Raw genomic sequence first — 14,558 nt, 5'->3', positions numbered from 1 at the left:
GATGATCTTGAAGTATGAGATGTTTGAGCACAGCAAAGTTTGTCATATGAGGTAAGAAAAATGGAGAGTACTATCATTAGCAGAACTGTGAATAGGGGTTTAATGTCAGTGAGAATTATAATCAGTGAAATACAGGTAATTTATGTATATGAAGAAGAGGATAGGTGAAATAACAGTTCTCTGAGGAATTCTCTTCTTCTTTTCAGCCATTTTCTGTCTACTGCTGGACGAAGGCCTCCTCCAGTTCTTTCCACCTTTCTTGACAATGGTCGACCAATTTTCCCCAACAAAATTTGACGATTCATCACTCCACCTTCTTTTAGGACATCCTTGGCCTCGTTTCCCTTCTTTTAGAATACAGTTCATTTAGTATGGCGATCCATCACTCATCTTCTCTTCTGGATAGATGTCTGGCCCATTTCCATTTTAGTCACTTATGGTAAAGATTGACATTAGTGATGTGAATCTGGCTTCTTATCCAGATTCTTCTTATCTTTTAATGTGATGCCTGGCATCAACCTCTCCATTTTTCTTTGAGTTGTTGCTAGTTTATTTGCCAGTGCTTTTGTTAGAGTCCAAGTTTCACAACCATATGTGATGAATAGAAGTATACACTGGTTAAATGTCTTCCTTTTTAAACAGAGTAGGACATCATTGTTTTGAAAAATGCTTTTTAATTTTCTGTATGCACTCCAGGCAAGTTGAACTCTCCTATTTATTTCCTTTTGGAGTCCACAGTTTAGATCATTGAGATGACCTAAGTATGTATATGAAGAGACTCTTTCCAAGAAATTGTTTTCTATCATTATGTTTTTTGATGTTACAAAATGATTAAACATGATTTTATAGTTTTTTTCTCTGTTTATTTTTAGATTGACTTTTCTGCTTTCATGATATAGGGCTTCTATCATTGTATTAAGGTGTTCTGGAGTGTTTGCAAAAATTATATCACTGCATATCTTAGGTGTGTTAAGTTTCTGTTATTAATTTTTATACCAAGGTTTGCCCAGATTATATTATTAAATATTTCTTGAAGGACTGCTGTAAAGATTTTGGGTGATAGACAGGCTCCTTGTCAGACACCTTTTTCAATTGATATTTTATTGCTACTCGTCTGAAGTTGGGCTGTTGCAGTGTGGTATATTTCCTGGAGGAGGTCCATATATTCTCCAGGAACTCCCTGATTCTGGAGTGCTTTGATTATTGCATTATTTTTGATGGTATCAAATGCTTTTTCATAATCAATAAAGGCTAAACAGAGAGGCACTTGGTTTTCTTCTGCTTTTTCTATTATTTGTTTTACTGCATGAATGTGATCAATTGTGTTATAGCCTTTACGAAATCCTCCTTGTTCTACTGATTGATTTGAGTCTAGAAGAGGAGTTAACCTGTTTGTTATTACTTTTGTGAGAATTTTGTACACATTACAGATAATACTAATTGGTCTATAGTTCTTTACTACTTTTTTAAATAACAATATCAAAGTGTGTAGCTCAGTGAATGTGGCGTTTGCACACCAAGGCGCTTGCCCGCACGAAGGAAGACTTTGCTTCGAATCTAGTCGTCAACTAGTGGAAATTTTTCTAAACCTTTTTTCGACCAGTTCCCGAGTTAGTCAATCTCTGGCACAGGCAAGCAGGTTTTTTCTCCTGGAAACTCGGGTTTTTTGTCCCAGAAACTCGAGAAAATCGACCGTAGAACCCACATTATTTCAGACATTAAATATATTGTGTTAGGGACCACGAGATGGCAGCACTTGTTGAGCTGTCTCTCTTCACTGCGTGCTGCTTAATTAGTGATAGCCTTGGGCCAGCTATCTCTGATTGGCTACCAGTGGAGATTGAACTGCCCACTCAGTTTCCAAAAGTTAGATAAGGCTAAACGCCCTCGCCTACTCCCTGTACGAGAATAAAAAGGCATTAGCTGTTTTTTTTTTTTTTTTGTTGTTGTTTTTTTTTGAAGTAGCATTTTTCCAGTTTTCTGATATCTTCCCCTCTTCTAGGCATAAATTTAGTAAGTTTTGACATGCTGAATTATGTTGCTTCCTCCCCATTTAATTAATTCTATGTGAATTAGGTCTTCACCTGTACATTTTTCATTTGTTTTATTTCATCTGAAGTGAATGGAGAGATGAATTCTATATGTGATGGAGAAAAATTATTTATATTTAATTTATCTATTGAAGGATCACTATAGAGTTCTTTATAAAATTCTTCTAGTTTGCTTAGGATCTGTTTTTGGTTCCTTATTGTAGTTCTATTCTTTACTTTTATTGCTGTTATTTGACTTTTGCCAACTGATAAATGTTTTCTTAGTATTTTCATATTTTTATTGTTTTCAATTGTTTCTTTTCTTTTTTTTTTTTTTTTTTGGTGTTATAAGCTCTTATTTCATTTCTCATCTTTTTTCTTATTGTTTTGCATAGTTCTGCATATTCTATTTTAGAAGTTAAGTTTTTGTCTTCTTTCATATTTTGTCTCTTTTTTAGTAGCTGTAAGATTTCCTCTGAACGTTTATGGCCTTTTTTGTTGTTTGTTGCTTTTGAATTCGTTGGTTACTGAGATTATTACTTCCATTAGGATTTTGCTTATTTTATTCGTCTTCTTCAAACATATTTATTAAGTCTTGTTTTTGATTGAGTTTCTCATTGTAATCCTTCTTGTTTTCAATAGGTTTTAAGTCAAAATTTCTTGATTTTTTTATAATAAATTTAGTTTAATCCTTTATCCAAGTATATGCAAACAAAGTTTGCACCTGAAGTATCTTCAGGACTGGGGCAACTCATAGTAAAGTTGGACCAAGCTCTCATCACTCCTTGTCTCATTATCTCCCATAATGCAAAGCACATCTCCTTGCGGACATGTATAATGCTGTGCATCAAGGGAAGGGCTACCACCCAGACCGGTTTCGACCTTTATTGAGATCTCGTCAGTGGGAGCCAGACCCAGAAGCAGTGATGCTAAGGCAGAAGCAATGGAGAGGTCATATTTACCTATACGAGTTGCCAAAAGGTGTACCACCTTATTATTAAATTACTCTGGATTTAGAGAAAGATGTTGGAAGTTTATTTTGCACTTGGTTAGACTATAATAAATTTAGTTTAATCTTTTATCCAAGTGTATGCAAACAAAGTTTACACCTGAAGTATTTTCAGGACTGAGGCAACTCGTAGTAAAGGTGAATGAATTTCTGTTCAGGACATGGACTAGTTATTGCTAACATTACATTCCAACATAGAAATGTGCACAAATTCACATGGAGAAAAGAAGCAAGAAACAAGGAAAGCCTGATTGATATATTGTTGATAACTCTGTATACTCTGGTGTTCAAGACACCAAAGTATACAGAGAATTTGAAATTGTAGGTGATCACCATTTAGTTTGGAGTAGGATAAAATTGAATTTCATATTCAAAAGAAGAGTGTATAAGAAAGTTTTAAAATGAATCAAAGTTGAACAACTTTTGGATGTGAACTGTAGGCAGAAATACATAAACATTATTCAAAAAAAAAAAGTGTTTGAAAACATGAACCAAGCCTTGAAGATTCACTGGCAAACTCTGAAGATAATATTGATGGATTTAGCCAGAGAAGAATGTCGAGAGATTGGCTGCAAGGATAGAAAAATCAGAACTCATGGTGGATTCAAGAAATTAAAGAGGCTGTCAAGGAAAAGAAGAAAATGTATTGAATGATAAATCAGTCAGCTTGTGCTCTTAGAGAATACAGAACAAAATGTAAGAATGCAAAGCACTAAAACTAGCTGAAGAAAAATCATTGGAACACTTTGGTAAAACATAGAAAATAAATATCAGGAAGGCAGCAAAATATTCTGAAGGCTGTTGAAAAATCTTAGAAATGGAGGAAAGAGTACTGTAAACAGAATCAGAAATTATAAAGGTGGCATGAATACTGAAGATAATGATATTCTAGATGTCTGAAGTAATTATTCTGAAGATTCCTAAATGAAAAAAACAGTAATGGCATGTTGGTAGAAAATGCTCAACAGAAATGTAAGCAGGAATACTTGCCAATATTTGAGTTAGAAAAAGTAGATCAAAAACCTGAAATGTGGAAAGGCAGCCAGAATAGATGATATTCTACTATCAATGCTCAAATATGAAGGTTATAAAAGTTTTATAATGGCCACACTATGTGATTCAGAAGGCCTTAGAGGAGTTAGAGGATCAAATCCCAGATGATTGATTTGGAGCTTTCATAGTACCCCATCTATGAAAACAGAAGTAAATCTGAATTACAGAAGCATTTTCTGTACTCTGTGTTCTTGGTAAGATTTATGCAAGTATTCTTGAGAAATACCTAAGGAAAATCATGGAAGGGAAGCTTTGAGAAGGAACAATCTAGATTCAGGCCATACAGAGGTTTTCAGGATCAAATTTTCACTTTAAAACAAATAGTTGAGAAATCATGTGAATATGACAAGGGTCTGTATTTTAAGTTTTGTAGATCGGGAAAAGGTATATGATGGGATGGCAAGAAAAATGCTGTTTAATATGCTTTAAGTATGTGGTGTAAATGAGACGTAATATTGTATACGTCTGTATACAGGACTATATACAGACGTATATAGTCCTGTATTTGAGTTTTAAGTCAGTAGTTAGAATTGAAGGAAGTACATGAAGATGGTTTGATGCTAAATCAGATGTGAAACAAGGGCGCACATCATCTCCACTGCTATTCATCATCAGCATGGATCATGTTATGAAGGAAAGTGGTATTAAACCTGATATCAAAATTGGAGATGTTAATCCCAGCTCTTTATTTTGTGTAGATTATGTTATACTTCTAAATAAATCCAGTACAAGTTTGCAGGATTCCATGACTAAACTGAATAACTGTTGTAATAAATTTTGTATGAAAAATCAGCAATAAAATACAAAGGCAATGAAAATAGGTAGAACCATTGCAAGCATCAACTGCATCCTGAATGGAGAATTTAGAGAACAAGTAACACATTTCAGCTGTTTAGGCACAATTTTTAATGAAAATGGAAAATTAAATAATGAACTAGACTACAGAATTAGCATAAATTAAAGGTGCCAAGAAATTATATTCTTGGTTTAATCCTTTATCCAAGTGTAAGCAAACAAAGTTTGTGCTCAAGTAGTTCTCAGAGGCAAAGTATAAACTTAAATATACAAATAGTATTGGGAAAAAAAATTAAAAAGTTGGAAAACAACCACCAAACTTTAGAGACCATGTCAAAATCTGAAGAATATATATCTTGATTTAGACAGTAAGACAAATGGTGTAATTGTAGACTTCACCATTTACCTCACTGGTTAAAAAAGAAAGATAAGAAATCAGAATTGCGCAATGGACTTAGAAAGTTAAGGTCCAGTCCTGAAAAAGAAGGAATTGTGTCAAAAATTTCCAAAAGTAAGTTAACAAGTGCCCTTAGAGAATATGAAGAAAAATATTAGAAATCTAAGTTATGTGTGATGGGAATAGAGCTTTCATAGTATATACCCATCTATAAAAAAATAAAGAAAGAAAGAAATAAAACTGAATGTGATAATTACAAAAGAATTTCCCTATTCAGTGTTCCAAATAAGATATGGTATATGCAAGCATAAATCTTGAGGCATACTTTGAAAACAGGCTAAAAAAAATCAAAGAAGTGAAATTTGGGTTAGTGCCAAATAGGCTTTTCACAACCATATTTTACAAGTCAAAAAATCACAGGAATATAAAAACTATCTTTATTTAACTTTTGTAGATCTATAAAAAGAATATGATAGAATACTGAGAGGGAAATTGTTCAAAACACAATTATGTTTCCAATGGAACATTATATAGAGCAGCATTTAGCCTTAAGTTGTAAATCAGTGGTTAGAATTATGAAAAAGGTACAGGAAGGTGGTGTGCAGGGCCGTTCTGTGAGTTTGCACTGCCTTGGTGCAAAATTTTTGTGCCCCCCCCCCCCCTCCATTAAAAATCAAAAGATCCTGAAGTACAATAACACGTTACAAATCATTTTATTATACTGCACATTAAGAGGAATGTATATTAAAATAAAGAAAAAACACAAATAGTAAAAAAACCTTATTTTTATTCATTTCCTACTGAGATATTCTTCTGGCTTTCATTACAAAAAATCTTTTATGATATCTTCTAAATCTAAATTGCTACATATTTCATTTTCTGTACTTAATATGGATAAATTTTTTAATCTTTCTTGTGACATACTCGATCGTAAGTGATTTTTTCGGATCTTTCTCCAGAAGCAACTGTTAATGGTATTGTTAAAAAAAATATGTAAAGCTATTACCAAATTCGGAAATAATGCTGTTAAATTATTTTCAAATATAAATTGCAAAATATTTAAACATGTCATTTGTGGTTTTAAATAATTCTTTAAATTAATATTAAGGTAATTTATTTAGTAGATCTAGACAATATTTCATTCTTGTTTCTTTCGGAATGTTTGATAAACTGGGGATGTCGTAAAGAAAGCAAAAATTATTGTTATGTAATTTCAATAGTTCAACTCTTTCATTTAAAGAATTTAAACTTGTGTCCAAAATGGCGAAAAAGAAATCGATTTTAAAATTCATTTCTGGCTCTTTAATAGATTCATCTTTTATGATATCTTCTAAATCTAAATTGCTACATATTTCATTTTCTATACTTAATATGGATAAATTTTTTAATCTTTCTTGTGACATACTCGATCGTAAGTGATTTTTTGGGATCTTTCTCCAGAAGCAACTGTTAATGGTATTGTTAAAAAAAATATGTAAAGCTATTACCAAATTCGGAAATAATGCTGTTAAATTATTTTCAAATATAAATTGCAAAATATTTAAACATGTCATTTGTGGTTTTAAATAATTCTTTAAATTAATATTAAGGTAATTTATTTAGTAGATCTAGACAATATTTCATTCTTGTTTCTTTCGGAATGTTTGATAAACTGGGGATGTTGTAAAGAAAGCAAAAATTATTGTTATGTAATTTCAATAGTTCAAATCTTTCATTTAAAGAATTTAAACTTGTGTCCAAAATGGCGAAAAAGAAATCGATTTTAAAATTCATTTCTGGCTCTTTAATAGATTCATCTGCTCTTTCATAATCAAACATTCTTTTCTTTTTATGTCGTCGAATTACTGACAGATGAGGAAACGTAATGTCAGCTTCTATTTCTTTTGCTATTTCTCTTGCTTTGCATAAAACATCTTGAAATTCATCATCAGACCTATAATTTTCTAAATATTTATTTAAATTTTGTAATACTTCTGTACAATTTTCAGTACTAGAATAAATTTTTGGTAACACTTTACTAGCTACATTCACTTGTGACAAAATATTGTACCATATCACAACTGATAAGATTAATTTAAATGATTTTATTTTAATTGCCAAACACTTTGCCTGAAAGTTTGAATTTATATATATAGTCATGCGCTCAGTGCTGGTCCATGTCAATGTGACAATGTTTAGTTGAAGAGTAAAACAAACAATCAGAAGAGAAATTTTAGTTTAATCATCAGCTTTACATATGTAATGCTGATTCCTTTAGAGACTGTCCTTTATCAATATGAAACCAATTTTATGTAACAGTGACTTAAACATTGAAATTCAATTACGAATAATGAAATGCTACATATGATCAAGTTTACTATGTGGAGTTGAAACATGGAAGTTAAAGGTAAATACAGCTAATTCTCTTTTTATTCTAATTCTACTTTTTTTACATGATTTCAAAATAACATGGTTTAGAAAACAAAAGCAATTCTATTTTTACTTGGTATATTTTGATTTAACACAGTTTAAATGGTGCTTATTTTTAAAATTTCTGTTTGGATTCAGTTCTGTTACATAGGGTATTTCCATTATAATTATCATTTCCTAGAACGGTACATATGTACTGTTCTAGGAAATGATAATTATAATTGAATTCTTAAACTTGAATTTTGGGGAACTCCCTCAATGTTTTAAATATCATGGATTACTCTAAACTACAGAATGTAGACAATTGTGATGACAACAACAACAAAAAAAATCAATTTTTGTAGTTACGATTCCCCGAAGCTAAGCTGACAGATGATCCTTTATATTCACTTGCCGTTGGTTCCTGGAAGCAGAAGAGTGCTATGCTTATTCCTTGAAGTTAAGTTAGTCCATTATGGGAGGCCTGCCTAAATAAAGCTGCTTGGAAGGAGATAAGCTGTTTACTGAACAATCATTTCTTGTTTACAATTCAAAATGGTTACACGTCATGAAAGTTTTGTTCATGCAGTAGAGTTCGTGTCTAGACCATGGGCAGTGCACTGGAAGGCAAACAAAAAAGATTAGGTTACAAAAGAAATTTTTAATGAATGGTTCGATGTTTTGTTCCAGAAGTTATACTCTATTTTAAATTTAGTTTAATCCTTTATCCAAGTGTAAGCAAACCAAATTTGTGCCTGAAAATATCTTCAGGACTGAGGTAAGGTGGTGCAACAACGGGCAACTCTGAGTAAAGGTGGGCCAAGCTCTCATCCCTCCTTGTCTCAGTATCTCCCATGATGCAAAACACATCTCCTTGTGGACATGTATACTGCTATGCATTAAGGGGATGGCTACTACCCAGACCGGTTTCGACCTTTATTGAGGTCTCATCAGTGGGAGGCAGACCCAGACATGGAGATACTAAGGCAGAAGCAATAGGAGAGGTCATATTTACCTAAGGAAACAGAAATTGAAACTAACAGAAATGTTATCAGTAGGAACGTGCGGACACTCTGGATGTCAGGAAAATTAGAACTACTTCGGAAGGAAATGAAGAGATATCAATGGGATATACTAGGATTAGCAGAGATGAGATGGACATCATCTGGAGAGATCAGTGGATGCGAAGTAATATGGTCAGGTCAGGACATGACACCATGCACGAAGCAAAAGAGCTCGAGAGCCACTATTAGGCTACAAACCAGTTAATGAACAAATCATAGTAGCAAGATTTCAGGCAAAGCCATTCAATATCAATAGTCCAGATATATGCACCCACATCTGACAGCACAGATGAGGATATTGACTTATTCTACAAAGATCTGACAGAGACAATAGAAACAATACCAAAGCAAGATGTGCTAATTATTGAAGGAGATTGGAATGCCAAAGTTGGAATAGATAATGATGGTTGGGAAAGAGTCATGGGAAAATATGGTTTCTGAGAAAGAAATGAACGAGGTGAAAAATTGTTAGAATTTGCTTTGGACTACGAGATGATGATCTGTAACACAAGATTCCAACAAAAGGAGTGTAGAAAATGGATGTGCCGATCAAATGATGGGAAAACCAAAAACATGATTGATATGATTAAAAGAAGATGGATAACATCAGTACAGCAATGTCAAACTTTTCAAGGAGCGGATATAGACTCGGACCATAGTTTAGTGATTGCAAACATCAAGTTGAAATTAAAAAAGAAATTAAAAAATGTAAGTGAAGCAGAAATAGGAAGAAGGTACTGAACAGTGTTAGAAGAGAAACTTGAAACTGTAGAGAAAGAAAAAAACTCGAATTTAAGAGTGAAAAGAGTAATGAAGGCGATAGACGATGCAGTTGAAGAGACAGTACCAGAAGAAGAGAAGATCAAGAAGAAATGGATTACACAAGAAACACTGAAGTTAGTACAGGAGAAAAGAATGTTGAAGATAAGAAGGGATGCATCAGAACAATTAGAAGAGCAATATAGAAGAAAGTGTAATGAGGTGAAAAAAGCAGTCAGAATGGATAACATGAAATGGTTAGAAGCCCAATGCAACAATATAGAACAGTACTATGGAGAGCATAAAACAAGAGAGGTATTATACAAAATGATCAGAATCATTAATAGAAAGTGGCAACCAAAACAGACCACAATTAAAGATGAAAAAGACAAAGTATTGATGAATAAAGAAAAAATTGTACAGCGGTGGACAAGATACTATAGTGAGTTATATGAAGAAAAACTAGATTCAGATAGCGTTGGAAACTGACTGAAGAATTGAAGCAGATATCACCACCAGGTAATGAGCATGATATGGACATTTTAAGAGGAGAGGTAGAAAAAGCAATAGGACGACTAAAATACGACAAGAGTCCTGGTAACGATAACATTACTGGAGAAATGATTAAATATGGTGGTGAAAGTATGGTTACAGAAATGCACCAACTATGTAATATGGTATGGAAAGAAGGGAAAATGCCAGAGTGGGTGAAATCAATATTAGCAACATTATACAAGAAAGGAAATAAGCTAGAATGTAAAAATTATAGAACAATTGCCTTGATAAGTCACCTTGGTAAAATGATGATGATCATATTGACAGAAAGATTGAGAACACAATTGGAAGCATACCTTGCAGATGAGCAAGCAGGATTTAGGAAGGATAGAACTACAATTCAACAGATTTTGACAATGAGGTTAATAGCAGAGAAAGCTAGGAGAAAAAACAAAAACATATATACTTGCTTTGTTGATTTTCAGAAAGCATTTGATAGTATTGACCAGAAAGTGACATTAGCAGTTCTGGATTCCTATGGAATTGATAAAAAACTAATAGCTATATTAAAAGATGCATTATCAGAATGCAATTGCAGCAGTTAGAATAGGTGATGATTTGGGGAAATGGTTTAAAACAAGCAGAGGTACTAGACAGGGAGATCCAATATCACCAAGCATTTTCATCGCACATTTAGAAAGAGCAATGGACGGAATGAGAATTAACAATCTGAGATTTGTAGATGACATTGTTATTATTGAAGAAGACGAAAGAGAACTACAAAAAACACTGAAACTGTTAAATGGGGAAGGGAAGAGATTTGGACTTGTTATGAACTTGGAAAAAACAAAGACAATGGTATTTGGTGAGAAGAACATGAAACAAAAGATACAAATGGATGTAACTGATATGGAAAATGTAGAGCAATTCACATATTTGGGAAGTAAACTGGCATATGACTTGGACTGTAAAAAAAGAAATAAAGATCAGGATTGCAAAGGGAAGAACAAATCTGAAGGCCATGGATAACATCTGGAAAAATAAAGTGATCAGTCTGCAAACAAAACTAAGAGTACTGGAAACATGCATCTTCAGCGGTGTACTGTACGGATCTGAAGCGTGGGTAATAAATAAGGAATCAAGAAAAAGAATTTTGGCATTAGAAAGAACTTGTTACAGGAAGATTCTAAGAATAGGATGGATACAGAAAATCACCAATGAAGAGCTCTATCAGAAGATACAACCAAAACAGAATCTAATGCAGAAGATTATAAAATGGAAGCTGCAATTATTTGGACACATCTGTAGGATGAGTGAGGACCGGAAGATAAAGACATTTATGTTTGGTATTTTGGATGGTTTAAACAGAAGAGTTAGACCATACAGAGAATGGATAGACAATATAAAAGACTGATGTGGAATGGGTGTACAAAAATTGCAACACTGTGCACTGGACAAAGAAAGGTGGAAGAAGATAGTGAAACAGGCATCAACAGGCAGTGAGCCCATGGTTCGTGATGATGATGATGATATTTACCTATACAAGTTGCCAACCGGTACCACCTTATTATTGAATTATTCTGGATTTAGAGAAAGATGTTGGAAGTTTATTTTGCACTTGGTTAGACTATAATAAATTTAGTTTAATCCTTTATCCAAGTGAAAGCAAACAAAGTTTGTGTTTGAAAATATCTTCAGGACTGAGGTAAGGTGGTGCAACAACAGGCAACTCCGAGCAAACGTGGACCAAGCTCTCATCACTACTTATCTCAGTATCTCCCATGATGCAAAGCACATCTCCTTGCAAACATGTATACTGCTATGCATTAAGGGAAGGGCCACTACCCAGACCGGTTTCGACCTTTATTGAAGTCTCATCAGTAGGAGGCAGACCAAAACGTGGAGATACTGAGGCAGAAGATAGGAGTGGTCATATTTACCTATACAAGTTGCCAACCGGTGTACCACCTTATTATTGAATTACTCTGGATTTAGAGAAAGATGTTGGAAGTTTATTTTGCACTTGGTTAGACTATAATAAATTTAGTTTATTCCTTTATCCAAGTGTAAGCAAATAAGTTGGCAACTTGTATAGGTAAATATGACTTCACTTCTCCTATTGCTTCTCCCTTAGTATCTCCACATTTGGGTCTGCCTCCCACTGATGAGACCTCAATAAAGGTCAAAACTGGTCTGGGTAGTGGCCCTTCCCTTAATGCATAGCAGTATACATGTCTGTGATGAGAGCTTGCACCACCTTACCTCAGTCCTGAAGATATTTTCAGACTCAAACTTTGTTTGCTTACACTTGGATAAAGGATTAAACTAAATTTATTATAGTCTAACCAGGTGCAAAATAAATTTCCAACATCTTTCTCTAAATCCAGAGTAATTCAATAATAAGGTGGTGCACCGGTTGGCAACTTGTATAGGTAAATATCACCTCTCCTATTGCTTCTGCCTTAGTATCTCCACGTTTGGGTCTGCCTCCCACCAATGAGACCTCAATAAAGGTTGAAACCGGTCTGGGTAGTGGCCCTTCCCTTAATGCATAACGGTATACATGTATGCAAGGAGATGTGTTTTGCATCATGGGAGATACTGAGACAAGGAGTGATGAGAGCTTGGTCCACCTTTGCTCGGAGTTGCCTGTTGTTGCACCACCTTACCTCAGTCCTGAAGATATTTTCAGGCGCAAACTTTGTTTGCTTACACTTGGGTAAAGGATTAAACTAAATTTATTATAGTCTAACCAAGTGCAAAATAAACTTCCTACTTAAACTCTGTTTGGTGGTGAAAAAAATTTGGACTTTGAAGTTTTGTTGATTATTGACAATGCACCTGGCCATCCTGTTTTAGAACACCCAAATGCGGAATTTTGTTTTCTGCCACCTAATACAACCACTAGATCAGGGTGTGAACACTATCTTCTAAACTAACTAAATAAGAAGAACATTCCAATACATTTTGGATAAACTAGATGTGAATAATCTACTGACACTTATTGATGTGTAGAAGAATTTTTTCTATTTTGGATTGCATCAAACTTGCTAAGTTGGCATTACCAGAATTGAAACCAACTTTAAATGCATGCTGGAAAGCTACTTGGCCAGAATGTGTGAAAAGAAAAAAGTTATGATGATGAAGAGATTCCACTCACTGCAAGATTAATTAAAGAAGGGTTTCAGATGGCTAGTAAATTGCAAAATCGTTTTCTTACACATGATCCAAATACTGAATGAACTGAGCAGTTTAAACATGAACTGAAGTCATGTATGGTGCAATATGATGAATTATACAATGATCTAGTCAAAACAGGATATCAACAATTAATTACAGAGGTCATGGTAAAAAAAAAAATCAACCTTCAGAATTATTGAAAATTAATGCTAATTTAGTTCCTTTTACTGAAGAAAATATTTTGCCATTGCAGTATGAACAGGATGGCCAAAGTGCTTCAAGTGATGGAAGTGATTTAATTCCAGTCTCACACAAATACAGCCACTATCAGAAAGTGACAGTGAATAAAATTTAACTAATAACCATATGTGCGGGTGTACTTAGACTTTTTCGAATTTCTGTTTTATTAGTGGCACACTATTTTCTTTAAGAAGGATACATATGTATATACTTTAAATAAGTATTTAAAATTTTAAAAAAAATATTCCATTAAAATTAAATAGTGTTTTATTCAATGATTTTCATATATTATTTGAAAATAACTTATTGTTTGTATTGGGTTTTCACATCTGGAACCATTCTTGTATTTTTTCCTATGCACTGTATTCTTTTTTACATGGTTTTCATTTACACGGATTTTTCTGGAACTAGTCTACCATGTAAATGGAGAATTGGGTGTACAGTCAAAACTCTGGAAGCCTTTGAAATGTGGATGCTCAAGATCCCATGAGAGAAAAGGTGAAGAATGAAGAGGTACTGGGAAGAATTAATAAAAATTGAGAATTAATCAATATTGTGAAAAGAAGAAAAACTTCCTAGTAATGAGAAGCCATAAATATAGCATTCTCTGGGTAATACTAGAATGTAAAATCAATGTAAAGAGAAAAACTTGAAGAAAAATATAATGGCTAGACTGAACACAGTTCTTAATCAGAGCCACTAAAGACAGAAGTAAATTTGCAAAGGTGGTCACTGAACTCCATTAGGGAATAGCTTAAAGAAGAATAATGCTGATTCTATTTTGTTGTATGAGAGTTGTTTGAAAAGTTTGGTAAAAAAATAAGTTAATGCATTTTTTTTGGGAAAAATCACCTTTATTTCTCAACGTAGTCTCCATCGAGGTCTACACATTTGGTCCAGTTAGTTTCCAATTTTTTCATCCCATCTAAAAAGTAGGATTTGTCAAATTGTGCAAAATAGTCGTTGACAGCCTTGAAAATATTTTCCCATCGAGCCAAATTTTTAAGTTTGGGAACAAGAAATAGTCGCACTTGGCCAAGTCTGGAAAATACGGTGGATGTGGAACAATTTGAACCTCAATTCGTGCAGTTTTGCCATTGTGATGGCTGATATCTGGGACTGTGCATTGTCTTGATGAAAGAGCACTT

General features: G+C 33.6%; 1 protein-coding gene across 1 annotated transcript in view; it reads left to right on the top strand.

Annotated features, from left to right (window-relative positions):
- Nucleotides 1-14,558, top strand: part of ND-75 (NADH dehydrogenase (ubiquinone) 75 kDa subunit) — a 282,357-nt gene that overhangs the window by 229,321 nt on the left and 38,478 nt on the right. The gene's annotated exons all lie outside the window — the stretch shown is intronic.

This window comes from Typopeltis vanoorti, chromosome 4 (genome assembly GCF_054136105.1).
Source record: "Typopeltis vanoorti isolate ZY-2024b chromosome 4, IOZ_Tvanoo_1.0, whole genome shotgun sequence".
NCBI lineage: Eukaryota > Metazoa > Arthropoda > Arachnida > Uropygi > Thelyphonidae > Typopeltis > Typopeltis vanoorti.
Note: the sequence above shows the minus strand (reverse complement) of the source record. Positions and strands in the feature narration are given on the sequence as shown.